The following is a 17,243-nucleotide window of genomic DNA, read 5'->3' as shown; positions in this document are numbered from 1 at the left end:
ACTTTCAAGCAAAGCTTTTTTCTTTTTAATGGAAAAAGACATTAGGTTGAGAGACCATTCCAGTTTTCTTGATTGAAGATTAATGAACTATTGAATATTGAAATATGATGCAATATGAATGTCCTTAGAGATTGTCACACAAAGTTACAACCACAAAAATATTGTGGTGTTATTCTTACTGATACTGCTCCGTGTCAGAATATGGTGCTCTTGTAAAATGGCAGAATCAAATACATAATTTTTGTTGTGCAGAGCTATTTTTTCACAGAAAGGATGTTGCCAAACAAAGTATCATTCATAGCGCATGCCTCCTTCCTTAGGTATGATTCCCAATTTAGCTAGTGATGATTTCCTGCTCACAATAGAGGTCTATATTTTGCACTCAGCAGCTGTGATGGGGGCATCTTAATTCAATAGGGCACAGCAGTTTCTTTAGTGGCTGGTCGTGCGGCATGGCTTTGTTAGTCCATTTAGGAAGCTCAGCCTAGAGTCTATTACTTCAGTCCTCCCAGTAATTCTATAATCCATTTAGAACCTTGAATTAATCCCCTTTCTGCTTATGCTAACCAGAATGCATATTGCTCCCTGTATGGATATATCTTCCATACTATATAGAAGGACAACTATATTTAAAGGCAAGGTATAAATATGAGTCAGCTCTTCCCTAAAGATACATTGTTGGAATAGACAAATGTTTCCCTTTGACCGTTGTACATTAATTTATGGGATTTTTGACCAAGAGGAATACATATTTATTGAGATGCAAACTATTCACTGACTAAACTACGACTAGAAGAAAATCCTCAGAGTATTAAAATAATGAAGTTATTTACAAAGAGACATGGTTTTTAATTATAATATTTATTGTATTTATATTGTTATAAAAATAGTATATACTGATAATATAGAATAATTGGGAAGTCAGGTGTGCTCTGAAATTCAGTTTTGGTGCTGCAATCAAGTATTGTGTTGCCCTGTGTTTTCTTTATTTAAAAACAACAGACTATTTCCGTTTTGTAAATATTATTTACAAAATGGAAACAGACTCACAGACATAGAAAACAAACCTATGGTTACCAAAGGGGAAAGGGGGGAATAAATTAGGAATTTGGGATTAAAATATATACACTAATAAATGGTGCTGGGAAAACTGGACAGCTACATGTATGAGAATGAAATTAGAACACTCCCTAACACCATACACAAAAATAAACTCAAAATGGATTAAAGACCTAAATGTAAGGCCATACACTATAAAACTCTTAGAGGAAAACATAGGCAGAACACTCTATGACATAAATTACAGCAAGATCCTTTTTGACCCACCTCCTAGACAAATGGAAATAAAAATAAACGAATGGGACCTAATGAAACTTAAAATCTTTTGCACAGGAAAGGAAACCATAAATAAGATGAAAAGACAACCTTCTTTTCATCTTTTTTCATCTTTTCAACCTTCTGTCAAGTGTCCATTGACAGATGAATGGATAAAGAAGATGTGGCACATATATACAATGGAATAGTACTCAGCCATTAAAAAGAATGGGAGAAAATATTTGCAAATGAAAAAACTGACAAAGGATTAACCTCCAAAATTTATAAGCAGCTCATACAACTCAATATCAAAAAAACAAACAACCCAATCCAAAAATGGGCAGAAGACCTAAACAGACATTTCTCCAAAGAAAATATACAGATTGCCAACAAACACATGAAAGAATGCTCAACATCACTAATCATTAGAGAAATGCAAATCAAAACTACAATGATCTATCTTTCTGTTTTTGTGCCAGTACCATACCGTCTTGATAACTGTAGCTTTGTAGTATAGTCTGAAGTCTGGGAGCCTGATTCCTCCAGTTCCTTCTTTCGTTCTCAAGATTGCTTTGGCTATTCGGGGTCTTTTGTGTTTCCATACAAATTGCAAAATTTTTTGTTCTAGTTCTGTGAAAAATGCCAGTGGTAGTTTGATAGGGATTGCATTGAATCTATAGATTGCTTTCGGTAGTAGAGTCATTTTCACAATGTTGATTCTTCCAATCCAAGAACATGGTATATCTCTCCATCTATTTGTGTCATCTTTAATTTCTTTCATCAGTGTCTTATAATTTTCTGCATACAGATCTTTTGTCTCCTTAGGTAGGTTTATTCCTAGATATTTTATTCTTTTTGTTGCAATGGTAAATGGGAGTGTTTTCTTGATTTCACTTTCAGATTTTTCATCATTAGTATATAGGAATGCCAGAGATTTCTGTGCATTAATTTTGTATCCTGCTACTTTACCAAATTCATTGATTAGCTCTAGTAGTTTTCTGGTAGCATCTTTAGGGTTCTCTATGTATAGGATCATGTCATCTGCAAACAGTGACAGCTTTACCTCTTCTTTTCTGATTTGGATTCCTTTTATTTCCTTTTCTTCTCTGATTGCTGTGGCTAAAACTTCCAAAACTATGTTGAATAAGAGTGGTGAGAGTGGGCAACCTTGTCTTGTTCCTGATCTTAGTGGAAATGCCTTCAGTTTTTCACCATTGAGGATGATGTTTGCTGTGGGCTTGTCATATATGGCCTTTATTATGTTGAGGAAAGTTCCCTCTATGCCTACTTTCTGCAGGGTTTTTATCATAAATGGGTGTTGAATTTTGTCAAAAGCTTTCTCTGCATCTATTGAGATGATCATATGGTTTTTCTCCAAGATAGATCAATGGAACAGGATAGAAAGCCCAGAGATAAACCCACGCACATATGGTCACCTTATCTTTGACAAAGGAGGCAGAAATGTACAGTGGAGAAAGGACAGCCTATTCAATAAGTGGTGCTGGGAAAACTGGACAGCTACATGTAAAAGTATGAAATTAGATCACTCCCTAACACCATACACAAAAATAAGCTCAAAATGGATTAAGGACCTAAATGTAAGGCCAGAAACTATCAAACTCTTAGAGGAAAACATAGGCAGAACACTCTATGACATAAATCACAGCAAGGTCCTTTTTGACCCACCTCCTAGAGAAATGGAAATAAAAACAAGAGTAAACAAATGGGACCTAATGAAACTTAAAAGCTTTTGCGCAGCAAAGGAAACCATAAAGAAGACCAAAAGACAACCCTCAGAATGGGAGAAAATATTTGCAAATGAAGCAACTGACAAAGGATTGATCTCCAAAATTTATAAGCAGCTCATGCAGCTTAATAACAAAAAAACAAACAACCCAATCCAAAAATGGGCAGAAGACCTACATAGACATTTCTCCAAAGAAGATATACAGAGTGCCAACAAACACATGAAAGAATGCTCAACATCACTAATCATGAGAGAAATGCAAATCAAAACTACAATGAGATATCATCTCACACCAGTCAGAATGGCCATCATCAAAAAATCTATAAACAATAAATGCTGGAGAGGGTGTGGAGAAAAGGGAACCCTCTTACACTGTTGGTGGGAATGTAAATTGATACAGCCACTGTGGAGAACAGTATGGAGGTTCCTTAAAAAGCTACAAATAGAACTACCATATGACCCAGCAATCCCACTACTGGGCATATACCCTGAGAAAACCATAATTCAAAAAGAGTCATGTACCAAAATGTTCATTGCAGCTCTATTTACAATAGCCCAGAGATGGAAACAACCTAAGTGTCCATCATCGGATGAATGGATAAAGAAGATGTGGCACATATATACAATGGAATATTACTCAGCCATAAAAAGAGACGAAATTGAGCTATTTGTAATGAGGTGGATAGACCTAGAGTTTGTCATACAGAGTGAAGTAAGTCAGAAAGAGAGAGACAAATACCGTATGCTAACACATATATATGGAATCTAAGAAAAAAAAATGTCATGAAAAACCTAGGGGTGAAACAGGAATAAAGACACAGACTTACTAGAGAATGGACTTGAGGCTATGGGGAGGGGGAAGGGTAAACGGTGACAAAGCGATAAAGAGGCATGGACATATATACACTACCAAACGTAAGGTAGATAGCTAGTGGGAAGCAGCCGCATAGCACAGGGAGATCAGCTCGGTGCTTTGTGACCGCCTGGAGGGGTGGGATAGGGAGGCTGGGAGGGAGGGAGACGCAAGCGGGAAGAGATATGGGAACATATGTATATATATAACTGATTCATTTTGTTGTGAAGCTGAAACTAACATACCATTGTAAAGCAATTATACTCCAATAAAGATGTTAAAAAAAATAAAAAAAATAAAAAAAAAAGAAACTACAATGAGGTATCACCTCACACCAGTCAGAAAGACCATCATCAAAAAATTTACAAACAATAAATGCTGGAGAAGGTGTGGAGAAAAGGGAACCCTCTTGCACTGTTGGTGAGAATAAATTGATACAGCCACTATGGAGAACAGTATGGAGGTTCCTTAAAAAACTGCAAATAGAACTACCATACAACCCAGCAATCCCACTACTGGGCATATACCCTGAGAAAACCATAATTCAAAAAGAGTCATGTACCACAATGTTCATTGCAGCTCTATTTACAATAGCCACGACATGGAAGCAATCTAAGTATCCACTGACAGATGAATGGATAAAGAAGATGTGGCACATATATACAATGGAATATTACTCAGCCATAAAAAGAAATGAAATTGAGTTATTTGTAGTGAGGTGGAGTCTGTCACACGAATGAAGTAAGTCAGAAAGAGAAAAACAAATACCGTGTGCTAACATATATATGGAATCTAAAAAAAAAAAAAAATGGTTCTGAAGAACCTAAGTGCAGCTAGGTGCAGGACAGAAATAAAGATGCAGACATAGATAATGGACTTGAGGACACAGGGAGGGGGAAGGGTAAGCTGGGACGAAGTGAGAGAGTGGCATGGACTTATCTATACTACCAAATGTAAAATAGATAGCTAGTGGGAAGCAGCCGCATAGCACAGGGAGATCAGCTTGGTGCTTTGTGTCCACCTAATGGGGTGGGATAGAGAGGGTGGGATAGGTAGGGCAGGAGGGATACACAAGAGGGAAGAGATATGGGGATATATGCATATGTATAGCTGATTCATTTTGTTATAAAGCAGAAACTAACACACCATTGTAAAGCAATTATACTACAATAAAGATGTTAAAATAAATAAATAAATAAAATTAAAAAATAAAATATATACACTACTATATATGAAATATATTACCAACAGTAACCTACTGTATAGCACAGGGAATTATACTCAATATCTTGTAATAACCTATAATGGAAAAGAATCTTAAAAAGAATATATATATACATACATATATGCAACTAAATCACTTTGCTATACACCTGAAACTAACACAATATTGTAAATCAACTATATTTCAATAAAATTTTTTTTTTAAATGAGGGCACACTATATAACCATTTAATGATGTTTGGGGGTGTATTTGTTTACATAAAATAACATTTATGGTATTAATCAAATAAAAAACCATGCAGATTATATACATATATTTTTTTAAAAGACAGACAAATTACCATAACCTGGTAGCTACTGCACTAATAAAGTAAATTATCATGTACTAGCTATATTGCTAGTGACTTGTAAACTTTAACTCTGTTTACACTTGCTCTTAGTATCAACGTTTTCATGATAATGAACTTTTTTATGATGACTTTTGAGGATGACTTTTGCCTAACAATATGTACCATCTCTTTTAGACAGGAGATCAACAACTAAATTAGGAAAAAGATACTGTAACTTGCTAGTGAATTACTTATTTCCAGTGTCACCAGTAACTTTGCTTTGTCTGTATATGATGAGAATAATTCTACAGGGACTACTCTTATTATGCTATAAATTTCAATATTATTTCAGAATGAGTAATTTGATTTTCAAACAAAGCTGCAAGCAATGACTTTTTTCTTTTGGGTGGAATAAGGCACTGGGTAGATGAAAAACTATACAACTTTTTTGATTAAAGTTTAACAAATTATTTTCAGTCTTGAAATATGATATAAACTGAATGTCCTTAGAGGTTGTCATGCAAAATTACAACAAAAGAGTTACAGTGTGCTTCTTGCTGATATTGCCAGTGACTTGATTCCATTTCAGCCGTGTAAGGTTTCTTATCTCTTGGGGAAATGATATGCTTCAGTTTATATTGCAGATCTCCAAAAGCTGACTTTTTTCATCCTTCTAAGAGACTGTCAGGAGTTAGCCGACTGAAAAATCACAGAAATACTGTTTGTTCTTCCAAGAGTTGTTTTGGCAATTCTCTGCTGTATTGGAAAAACTAACCCAAGGGACAAAACTCTGTCAAAACATTAATGTTATCTTGGAAATGAACAGAGAGCCTAAATCATTGAGTTCCAGCCATATTTGTAAGAGTGGCCGGAGTAATGATTGATATGCGCATCACACAAGTGATTTGGTGGCAATAGTCTAGATAAGATAGTGAAAATAAATTTGGATAGCTTGGTTATTTGTTCTATGGTCATAAATAAAGCACCACTAAATATTTTTATCAGATTATTTGGACCATTATCAATTTAATGACTATTGATAAATAATTTGAAAGAGCGGTGACTCCTGGTCTCTTGGCCTTTTTAGTTCACTTGGTTTGTGCCAGCAGAGATATTACTCAAACAGTAAACTTTAAAACTTAAATGTTACTATTTTTAGCAAAAATGATAATGATTATAGTAAAGGAATTCCACTTTACATATGTAGAACATTTTCAGGTTACTTTGCATTCTTATCCCCCATATGATCTTTATAGTAACTCTATGATATAGGATAAAGTATCACTATCCCTATTTTACGGATGATTAAACTGAAGTCCAGTGAGATATTACGAAGTGCTCTGGCCATAAAATTGGAAATAATATTTAGACCAATTACATGAACTTTTGAAGGCTATATCCCAATCTGCCCATTCCTGACCTCTAAAAAGGCAAAAACTCTATTACATCAGGTCAAATTAATTGAGACAGATAAAAAATCAAGGCACTACATACTATACAAATTGTCCCAAAATGTCTATGATATGTATTTAACCACCAATTTATGTTTAATAATCACATAGTATTTGTTAGACTCAGTCTATACAATAGGGGTTCTCAAAGATTACATTACGAGCTGTATCAGATTTCCCTGGGCATATTTTCCAACACACTCATGCTTCAAGACTATGTCTGTGGTATGGCGGAATCTTTTACTTGGTGAACTACTCTCACCACTGCGAGCGTGTCATGACAAGCCAGTGACAGGGCAGAATAAATGATGAAGATCAGGGACATACATTATCCTATTGAATGTTAAATTAAGGATATAACAGCACATAGGTGAAGTACATAAAACGGGAGGTCCATGATTAGAAATACTGCATTAAGATCTTACAGTCCTTCAGGGAAAAAATGGCAAGGGAAAGGCAAAGTTCCAAGTCCCAAAGCCGCTAGACTACTAGAGGTATGCCCACGAGAGGAAATGGCAGAAATCCTTTTTTTTTTTTTTTTTTTTTTTTTTTGTGGTACGCGGGCCTCTTACTGTTGTGGCCTCTCCCATTGCGGAGCACAGGCTCCGGAAGTGCAGGCTCAGCGGCCATGGCTCACGGGCCCAGCCGCTCTGCGGCATGTGGGATCTTCCCGGACTAGGGCACGAACCCGTGTCCCCTGCATCGGCAAGTGGACTCTCAACCACTGCGCCACCAGGGAAGCCCCCATTTTTTTTTTTTTTTATTTAAGTATAGTTGATTTACAATGTTGTGCTAATTTCTGCTGTACAGCAAAGTGACTCAGTTATACACACACACACACACACACACACACACACACACACACACACACATATATACATTCTTTTTTAATATTCTTTTCCATTAAGGTTTATCTCAGGATACTGGATATTGTTCCCTGTGCTATACAGTTAGGACTTTGTTGTTTATCCATTCTTAATGTAATAGTTTGCATCTATTAGCCCCAAACTCCCAGTCCATCCCTCTCCCTCCTCTCCTCCAAAGAAGACATACAGATGGCCAGAAGGCACATGAAAAGATGCTCAACATCACTAATTATTAGAGAAATGCAAATTAAAACTACAATGAGGTACCACCTCACACTAGTCAGAATGGCCATCATTAAAAAGTCTACAAATAAATGCTGGAGAGGGTGTGGAGAAAAGGGAACCCTCTTACTCTGTTGTTGGGAATGTAAGTTGGTGCAGCCATGATGGAATATCAGCACTATGGATACAGAGAAGGCTGCTCTAATAGTGATAACACTTTTATATCACTTAGCAAGTATCAGGACTTGATCAAAGTTTATAATCTTGATTATTCCTCACTCACACTCAAAAAGAAAATCTATTTACCATCCTATTATCATCCTAATTCTGTGGAACAACTCTCCAAAGATCACAATCTCTAGCCAGTGCTTCTGATTTTAACAGCTACACTATATTGCTGCTCAAACATGAGACTTGGGACATTAACACATGATACCTATTAATCCAAAGGATTTTGTGGTGAAATAAGATTGAGGATACTGGTTAAAGTTCAGTATAACTGATATTATTAAGCAGACCTCAGGACATTTAATTTGCAAAGGGCATGGTGAATCTCTGGCAGGAGAGGGGTATATATACATAGTGTTTCCCAAAATTGTTTCCTGGGGTACCACATGGGACCACATTCCATGGTGTAAACTTCAAGAAAAGCTGCTACAACTTATTAGTGTAGCCAAAATTTGTATATATTCTTGATAGAAAAGAGTTTTATATACAGACTACAAATATGCCCTCTGATAGGGAAAAAAAAAAGTTTTAAATCTAATCAGTTGCTTATGGCAAATTATCAATGAAAAGTTACTGAAATCAGGATAAAATTGCCCCTTACTCAGTTGGAAATTTCCCATCATTACATGGTGAGAGTATTTTCATTGCTAATGAACCAATTTGAAGGTTCACCTCTGAAAGAAAATAAAAAACAAAAATATTTCTTTCTTCCTCGAGTCTGAAGCCTTCTGTCACTCACCTTAGATTCTCAAAACAATTCTGTTTTGCAATTCACATATAGTAACTACTGTATGCTGCCTGGTAATGGATTAATTCATGCATATGTTTTAAACTCCTCCACAGATTATAGGTTCCTGAAGATCAGAAACCTTGTTCACACCTAACAAATTGTCTTCACAACACCTGGGACCGTAGATGTTCATTGATTTGTTCATGAATGAAAAGGGATACATATGTAACAAAATTATTTTAATGTGCCTTTACTTTCTTTTTGGCAATATAATTATATCCTCCCCATCTTCCTCCTCCTCTTCCTACATTACTAACTATAAATTATGGGAAAATTAAAATTAAAGAAAGCAATGGTTTTGTATTTTCTTTACTCCAAAACTTCTTTCCTTTTTTTTTGATTGTTCTAGTTCTCACCCATTGAATCACATTTTATTTTATATAATTTTTTAATAATGTGGATCTAATTTTTGTCTTACATTTTCACTGTGATATAATTTTATATTGTATATATTCTTTTCAATTATCATGTATAATTTTGAAAAATAGTTTATTTAAAAGATGCACCATACTTTATTTAATACTTACATCAGTATTAGCACTACTATTAGGTATATATGTCACTTACTTTTTTTCCTCTATTATGGATGTCAGTAACCCTAAATTCAATCTATGCAATTATAACCAATTCAAAGGACTCATGAGGAACAGGACAACCTGGTCAAAAGTAGACTGAAGCATGGTGAAAATACTGTGAAAGGTTTCTCTCTCAAATTATTAAAAATGTGTGTAAAGTTTAAATAAAGAAACTCTGGTTCCAAAATTCCAAAATATGAGTAAATATATTAAAATTTATTTAGGAAATTAATTGTTTTATTCCAAATTGTAGAAAAATATTTACTAGAGTTTGCTGCATTGAATCTTATGTCATTCAGGGTCATCCATCATAGGGAAAGGAAATAGAGTTTAAAAAAGAGAAAGAAATTGATAAGAAAGAGGACTGAGAAAACATTGGTATAATCTCAAGTAGTTTTTAAATAGACTGAGGGAAACTAAAACATAAAATTATAAGCATGATGTGAACTCTAGATAAAAGAAAATAGCAGCACTGACATGTTGATCTTGACTTTGCACAGCACAGTAGTCTTTCCCAAGTGAAGCACCCTTGAATTTAAATCTCAAGTGGGTGTTTATACTATGAGAGTTGATAGAGTAATAATGGAATTTGAGAGGCCAAGTGGCTCCTTTAACATGCCTATAACTTGGACTGCTATTTGTCTTCTGTCTTTATCTTCCATTCTCGCTCCTTTGCTCTTCCTTCCTTCTTTCCTCTCTTATTTCTTTCTATTATCTTACCCTCGAGGGCCACTCAGTAGATTAGACCCTGTCCTCCAAGCTGGAGGTACAAGAAAGAACCTCTGTCCCTGCTCTCATGGATCTTATATTATAGTAGGGGAGACATATAAGACAAATAAATAACCGAACACAATCATGACACAGAATAATAAAGAAAAGGAAATGAGGTTCTGTGGTAGTGACTGGCCAGGTGTTTGTGTGTGTGTGTGTGTGTGTGTGTGTTGGAAGGGGTGTGGTTTCTGCTGTTTTAGATGGAATAATCTGGGAAAGCTAACTAGAGTAAGTAATATAAATATTCTAACACATGAACAATACAGAAGACTCAGATACAGGAAGACTCTGGGTAAAATTTTTCAGACAAAAAACAAAACAAAACCAAAACCCAGCAGGTGCAAAGATATCATGGCCAGCATGAGGTTGATGATTCAGAGCAAGAGGAAGGCAAGTGTGGCTAGAACATGGTGACTATGATTGAAAAGAAGTAAGTTCTATATCTTCCTGTCCTCTAGGAACATAAAGCTCTGTATAGCAATCAGAGAAACAACTAAACTACACCTTCAACAGCAAGACCAAAAGGAATGATTATAGAGCCAATTTAACTGATTTTTAGAAGCATCAGAATTTTGCAATATCTCAAATGAGCACCATGGAGCCTCCTTTGTGTCTCCGGATGAAACTCTAGATTCTCAAATTAATTAGACTGAAAATAAATAGATAAAACCCAAAGTGTGTTGCCTAAATAGAAATATTAGTTTTGTCAGAATGAACAGATAGTGTAATGTTTATAAAATTTAGCTATTCCTTAGGAAAATATTCCCAGATCACACTATTGAGATTTTCAATAATTTGAGAAGTTAATGAGGGATAAATCAGGCTTAATTTTTTAGAAAATCTATTTTTCATCCAATTTACTAAAGCAAAGCATACTCCCCAAATTAAATACAGTGTCTGCTTATAGAATTGAAAAGAAAAACAGTGACACATAGGGCTATGATGATACTTTGTATTTTCCAGATACTCACAAAGAAAACCCAGAGAGAGCATTTTAATGTCTGTGTTTCTTAAAAATAAAAATTAAGAAGCAATATAGATTAAATTTGGCTAAATTTTCCATGAAATATGATATAATTCATTGAGAATGAATGATTTCTTCTTTTCTGGAAAGACACTAGAATTTTAACTTTCCATATTAAAAACAAAATCTGAGCTGGAGCCTATAAAAATGTGACAAGGATTGATAACATTCTGAAAAATAGCACAGTTGCATTTTATATAATTGTCCTCAAGGTTGGCTATAATTTGACTTGGATTACAGATCATGTGTGATTTACCATGCATCTTATGTTCTGCTTCATACGTTTCACAAGTTATTTTATTCAAGGATATCTGACCAGATTTCATAGCCCTTGAGAGCACAGAATATGTTGCTTCTTTCCCATAATTTTCTGCAGAGTCTGTATTCAAGAAAATTCAGCAAGTTTTCTCTAATAACATAATTTCTACTCTGATGTTATATAAGTTTTGATTATATCACTAGGATGAAATAGACTTTTTTTCTTTGAAAAATTATACTAATTTTCAAATTTTCTTTGAAAATTTTCTTTATGAAATTATACTAATACCCACCTATATTTTTTCTAGTACTGTAATGATTTCTATTTTACATATAAAATTGTTTTTGTGTAATGTGTAATATAGAAAAGGAACTTTTTTATTTAGCTGTAATGAATGGTCAGTTGCCCCAACACAAATTAATGGTTAATCTATGTTTTCAATATGAAATACCTTTATAATATATTCAATGCCTCACTTATGTCAATAACATTACTTAGCATTTGGTGAAAGCTTAAAATGTTCTAAAATCTTTCTTATTTTACCATTATCCTATTTTTTATACACAAATCTATATGGATGGTACTATTAAAATCCACATTTTACAGATAAAGATCCTGAAGTGTACACATGTTAAGTAAAGCTGCCTAAAGTCCTGCAGATAGAATGTAACAGAGAAAGTAAAGTTTGCACAAATAAAAGTGGTGGAAATGTTAATTAAACAGTATTTATTGAGTATAGTTTAAATAAACACATAAAATTCTTAAAAATACTTGAAATGTTTTTTATCCTATGTCTTTTAGACATTTGCCTTAAAGGTTAAACAATACCAGACACTATTCTAAGCATATAACAAGTTTTAATTCATTTAAACCTCAAACCCACCTTAAAAGATAGTTACTGGGAAGAAACTGAGGCAAAAAGGAGATAAGTAACTTTCCCAAGGTCACGTGGTAGATAGGTTGCAGACCCAGGTTTCACATCTGGGCAAAATTACACCAGTGTGCATGCTCTTAATTATTGATTATATCCAAATATTTTCCTTTGATTTGTCTTAATAATCAAGACGTTTTTATATAAAGATGAAGAAATTAGAATATGCAGAATGAGATTTCTTTTTGAATATAACTGTATAACTAGAAAATCCAATAAAATTCAGAAGCCAGTTAATATTAAAGCAAATAATTTGGTATAGTATTTCTATATATCAGCAATAGCCAGTCACTAAACACAATTTTTAAAATTCCAATTCAAACTAACACATGTGTAATTTTTTCAACAAAATCAACTGCTTGCTTAATATGTTACATCCTACATTTTTCCTTTGAAATGTGTGGTGATATCATACAGAAAATCATTTATTCAAAAGATTCAATGTTTCAATACCTCTAATGAGGAACATGCAAGGTATATGAGCGAAGAATCAGGGAGTTCTCGGAATGAAGATGGTAATTCAGTTGATTCATAGAAAAGGAGTACAAAGTTTCCAGAGGTAAGATAAAGGAATAAGTCCCAGGCAGAAGAAATACATGTACAAAACAGATAAATATAGGAATGCACACTTTACTTTTTATTCAGAAAATGTAAATGTTTTGCTATTTTAAATTTTCAATTATTCCTACTTTTTCCTTTATTACTATATTTCCTTTCTCATACTTTTCTTAGGATTCATCATGTTTTAATTATCTGAGTTCAAATGCCTATTTTTTTGTTAAAATGTTCTTTTTTAATAAAGTTGGCATTTAAGGCTTTATCTTTAATTACAGCTCTAGTAGCTTTTGTCATAAGTCTTGACAAAAGATTTTCACAGTTTGTAATTGTGTAAATATGAGGCTTGTAGCTTTGCAAAACAATTTTTGACAAAATGTTTACCTGGGAATATATTTTCAGACGTTAAAGTGATTTTTTCCCTTAACTATTTGCTATAAATTTCTAGATTTATTCATTTGTTATTTGCTACTATGACCTGTATGATTTTCTCTTTGGGGACTTTTGTGTTGTAGCTTTTATGCTCAACTTTTGAAAAATGCTATATAAAATGTGATAATGTTTCTCCTATCCTTGAGATTTTATGAATTTATAAGCTCTATCTTTTAAAAATATGTTTCATCTATAATGCCCATTTTCTTGTATTTTATGAAGTCTAACAATTAAGTTTAGAACTAAATATTATGCAAGTAAACTCAGAAAATCAATGACGTCAGCCTGTATGGAGTATTATTGAGTTTTAAGAGTAAAATATAATTAGTTGAAGTTAAGAATTTTGCACTAGGTCTATAATTCCAGGCATTTTTTGTACTTATTTAGAGTGTATTTTCTTTTTTATGAATACCATAAAATTATTAGTAGTTCTCTAGGATAGTAACTTAAATTATTTTTAGAACATTAAACTTAGGGAGATTTATTTTAGCATTTAAGCTTATCCTAAACTAGGACATGCATAAGTTTCTTTAATAAAATTTAATCTTGAAAAATATCAGGTTAATGCCATTCTGGAAATGTGTTAAAGAGCTAACATTATTTTAAGTTTTAGCATGAGAATATAAAAAGCAAAATTTTCATGTCACATTTATCCTGTAAACAGTTTTTATTTAATCTTGGAAAAATTGAAGATGTAGTTAAAATTTAAGACTGATTTGATTGATAATATACACATAATATTAATATGTTTCATAAACATGTGAAAATTTGCTGTTGACTCAACATCATACAATGAATAATTATGGTTTATGCATATAATTATAATCACCTCATGACAGTTATGTAGTTTAGGAAGGTTATAAAAATCTGATGTCTCTCATTAGCAATAAATTTATCATTTGTATACAAAAATCACTTTCAAAAAAATTTTGGCATAGTTTTACCTTATGTACTATATTTAGTCCTACAAATGCCTTGCTTACTCATACTGAAGACAGAAAACTTAAAATGATTACCAGAAGTTTCACAGCTAATAAATGGAAAAGGTGATTTACCTTAAATAGTCTGTTTGGATGAAGGCAGTGGTGATGGATCATCTAATTTCTTGAAAGAGCTCCTGATACTTCTGGAATCAGGATCCATGATGCTATAAAACATATGCTAATTAACAATTCTGACGATCAAAAAATTGCAAATAACATTGGGAGCAAACATAAAACTACTATAATTGAAAATTAATAATAGCCCTTAAAGTACATATATAATAGTATTAGTCAACTTCTTTAATCTTTCAGTAAGATAAAAAATATACAGATTTCACTTAGTAATCATTCATGTGTACTTCATCTTCTTTTATATGTTCGTGTCCTTAAACAAGAAGCAAGAAAAAAAGGGAAAAAACATCTAGAACTTAATGACCCATAAATTAAACAATCTCACAATATTCTAGAATTAAATGCTGAGGTTAAAGTAAATTAGACTATTAGCAAAACAAAAATTAGCAATTAAAACTTTTCCAAGAAACAAGTACACCAGAACAAGGTTATGTCACATGGGGAAGAGGGACTGGCTGCTCAGAAACCCAGTAGCATTTGCTTTGGTGGATTCATCACAGTTCAAGGAATGGATAATAGTCTCCCAGGATCAGTTTGTTTGCAATTTAAGAGGAAAGCTGTCTCTGTGCACAGACTCATATTCACAGCAACTGATGGGTATAAACCACTGATATGTATGAATGAAAATGTCATTGTTCATTTACACAGAGAAATTAATCTGTCAAGTGAATCAGAATGTTTAATTCAGCTTCTCTAGCATATTCTCTTTCTGTAGGGAAAATACATTGGAAGAAACCTTCTTAAGAAGTTTAAGTGGAGAACAAGGAATCAATTAGCTGATTTAAATATCTTTCAGGTAAAGCCTAACCTGTGCAATCAGATTGCTAATGTTGGATTGGCCAGAACTCCATCCACTTTGAACCTTGAACCATGTTAAATGAGCAGAATCAACACACTCTTCCCACCCCCCCACCTCGACTCTCATGATTGGTCACTTTTCTACCATTTTAATTTTTCTCACGTGAAGAACATAAACCAGTTTTCTGCATAGCAAGCAGTGAATCCTTATATCATAGGAATTAAAGTGCTGAACTTTACCAAACTAGTCCATTACTCACTTATTCACAATATCTTGTTTTACTCTCATTTATGGCTAATCCTGTATTTTCGATACACATTTTATTAGTTTAGATTTTAGAGTAAAATCTAATTCTGGCTTTTGAGGGTACCTTAATTCAGCCCATATTTGTCTTTTATCTATTAAATGTTATTCTTTTTTTGTTCATATTGAGTTTCATAAATATTTTCAGAATATTTTGAGAATTTGTAGATATGCACACATATTTTATGGATATGAATCTATAGATACATATTTTGATATAGATAGATAATTTCTCAGGAAGTCAGAAAATGCTCATCCAATTTGTGTCTGCAGTAGGCATATGGGTATACAAGCAATCGGGTATTTTTTAATATTGATTCACTTGAAGTTTTTCAATTAGTATGTGAAACGTTATTCATAGTTTACTCATTTATTGAAAAAAAAATGGTCTTCAGCTCAACAATAATTACATGCTGAATTAAATTCTCTCTTTACTCCCTTCCCCTCACCAACCTTTAATGAGATTAGCTGGAGTATTTGGAATGCAAAGTGATATTGTGTAAGAAAAGAACAAACAAACATTTTTATGTAGCACACTCTCCTGCTTTGGGATTCTCTCTAGTGAAGGTTATTTAACCTTAGCTTAGTCAAATAAAGACATTTTTCTTTGGAGAGTTGCCTTGTTGCTGTCTACTCAAGGTAGTTCACTTTTCATTTTTGTATAGTGAAATGCCTGTTTTATTTTTTAATCCAAAGTGTGTTTATTGGGATGGTTTCCCATTCATCTTGATTCAAAGTGCTTTTAGTGCTGCTTCCCTTGGAAGGAGCATCCTTCTGTAAGCCTTGCTTTTCCTCCTGTGGGCTAGCAGAGGACAGTAGAGCAGCCAACACACAAAACTACTGTTTGTGTATGGCTAACGATGGTGGTGATTTTATAGCATCCTGGATATTTCACATCCATGAAGTAGGGATTGGGGTTCTGCACCAGGTACTTCTTCTTGTGTTTCCTCTTCTCTTCTGGAGAGGGATGAAGAAAATTCTTTTCAAGAGGCATGTTCTCCTAGGTAGGTCATCACCAAGTGAAAGGTTGAAATGCCTCTTTGTTTCAACGTTGGTTAGCTCCACAAATGTTAATATTCTGAATCACACATATTACTTTATTTTTTTTCCTTTGAAGTATACTTTTATTTTATTAATTTTCAAGGGCATCAAAGGCTTAAATTAGCAGTTGCAATTACTACTAATTAATCAAATAATGGGGCTTTACATATACACTTTATGGAGGAGACTACTAGCTGATGTCAAACCTGCTAACTTTTCTTCCTGGAAACATAGCTCCACTACATTTTTAAGACTCCAGTGAAATTAGGAATGGTCATGTGACTGAGTTCTAGTCAGTGAGTTATGTACACAGTTAAAAATTTCTTTCCATGATTCTATGTTCATTTGTCTGGGTGGAATGGAAACAAATACTAGAGTGAACTTGAGAGCCAGGTGTTGGTGTGACCACAGGAT

General features: G+C 33.6%; 1 long non-coding RNA gene and 1 pseudogene across 2 annotated transcripts in view; both read right to left on the bottom strand.

The window, feature by feature from the left end:
• The window catches only part of LOC307175109, a 309,433-nt gene that overhangs the window by 39,997 nt on the left and 252,193 nt on the right, over positions 1-17,243 (bottom strand). The window contains exon 4 of the long non-coding RNA XR_013824259.1: positions 14,627-14,718. This is a non-coding gene — a long non-coding RNA (uncharacterized lncRNA). The remainder of the gene's footprint in view (positions 1-14,626; positions 14,719-17,243) is intronic.
• On the bottom strand, positions 16,531-16,782 carry LOC307175277 (small ribosomal subunit protein eS27-like; annotated as a pseudogene). Its single transcript has one exon. The product of its transcript is annotated as a small ribosomal subunit protein eS27-like (transcript).

This window comes from Stenella coeruleoalba (assembly GCF_951394435.1).
Source record: "Stenella coeruleoalba genome assembly, chromosome: 16".
Classification (NCBI taxonomy): Eukaryota; Metazoa; Chordata; class Mammalia; order Artiodactyla; family Delphinidae; genus Stenella; species Stenella coeruleoalba.
Note: the sequence above shows the minus strand (reverse complement) of the source record. Positions and strands in the feature narration are given on the sequence as shown.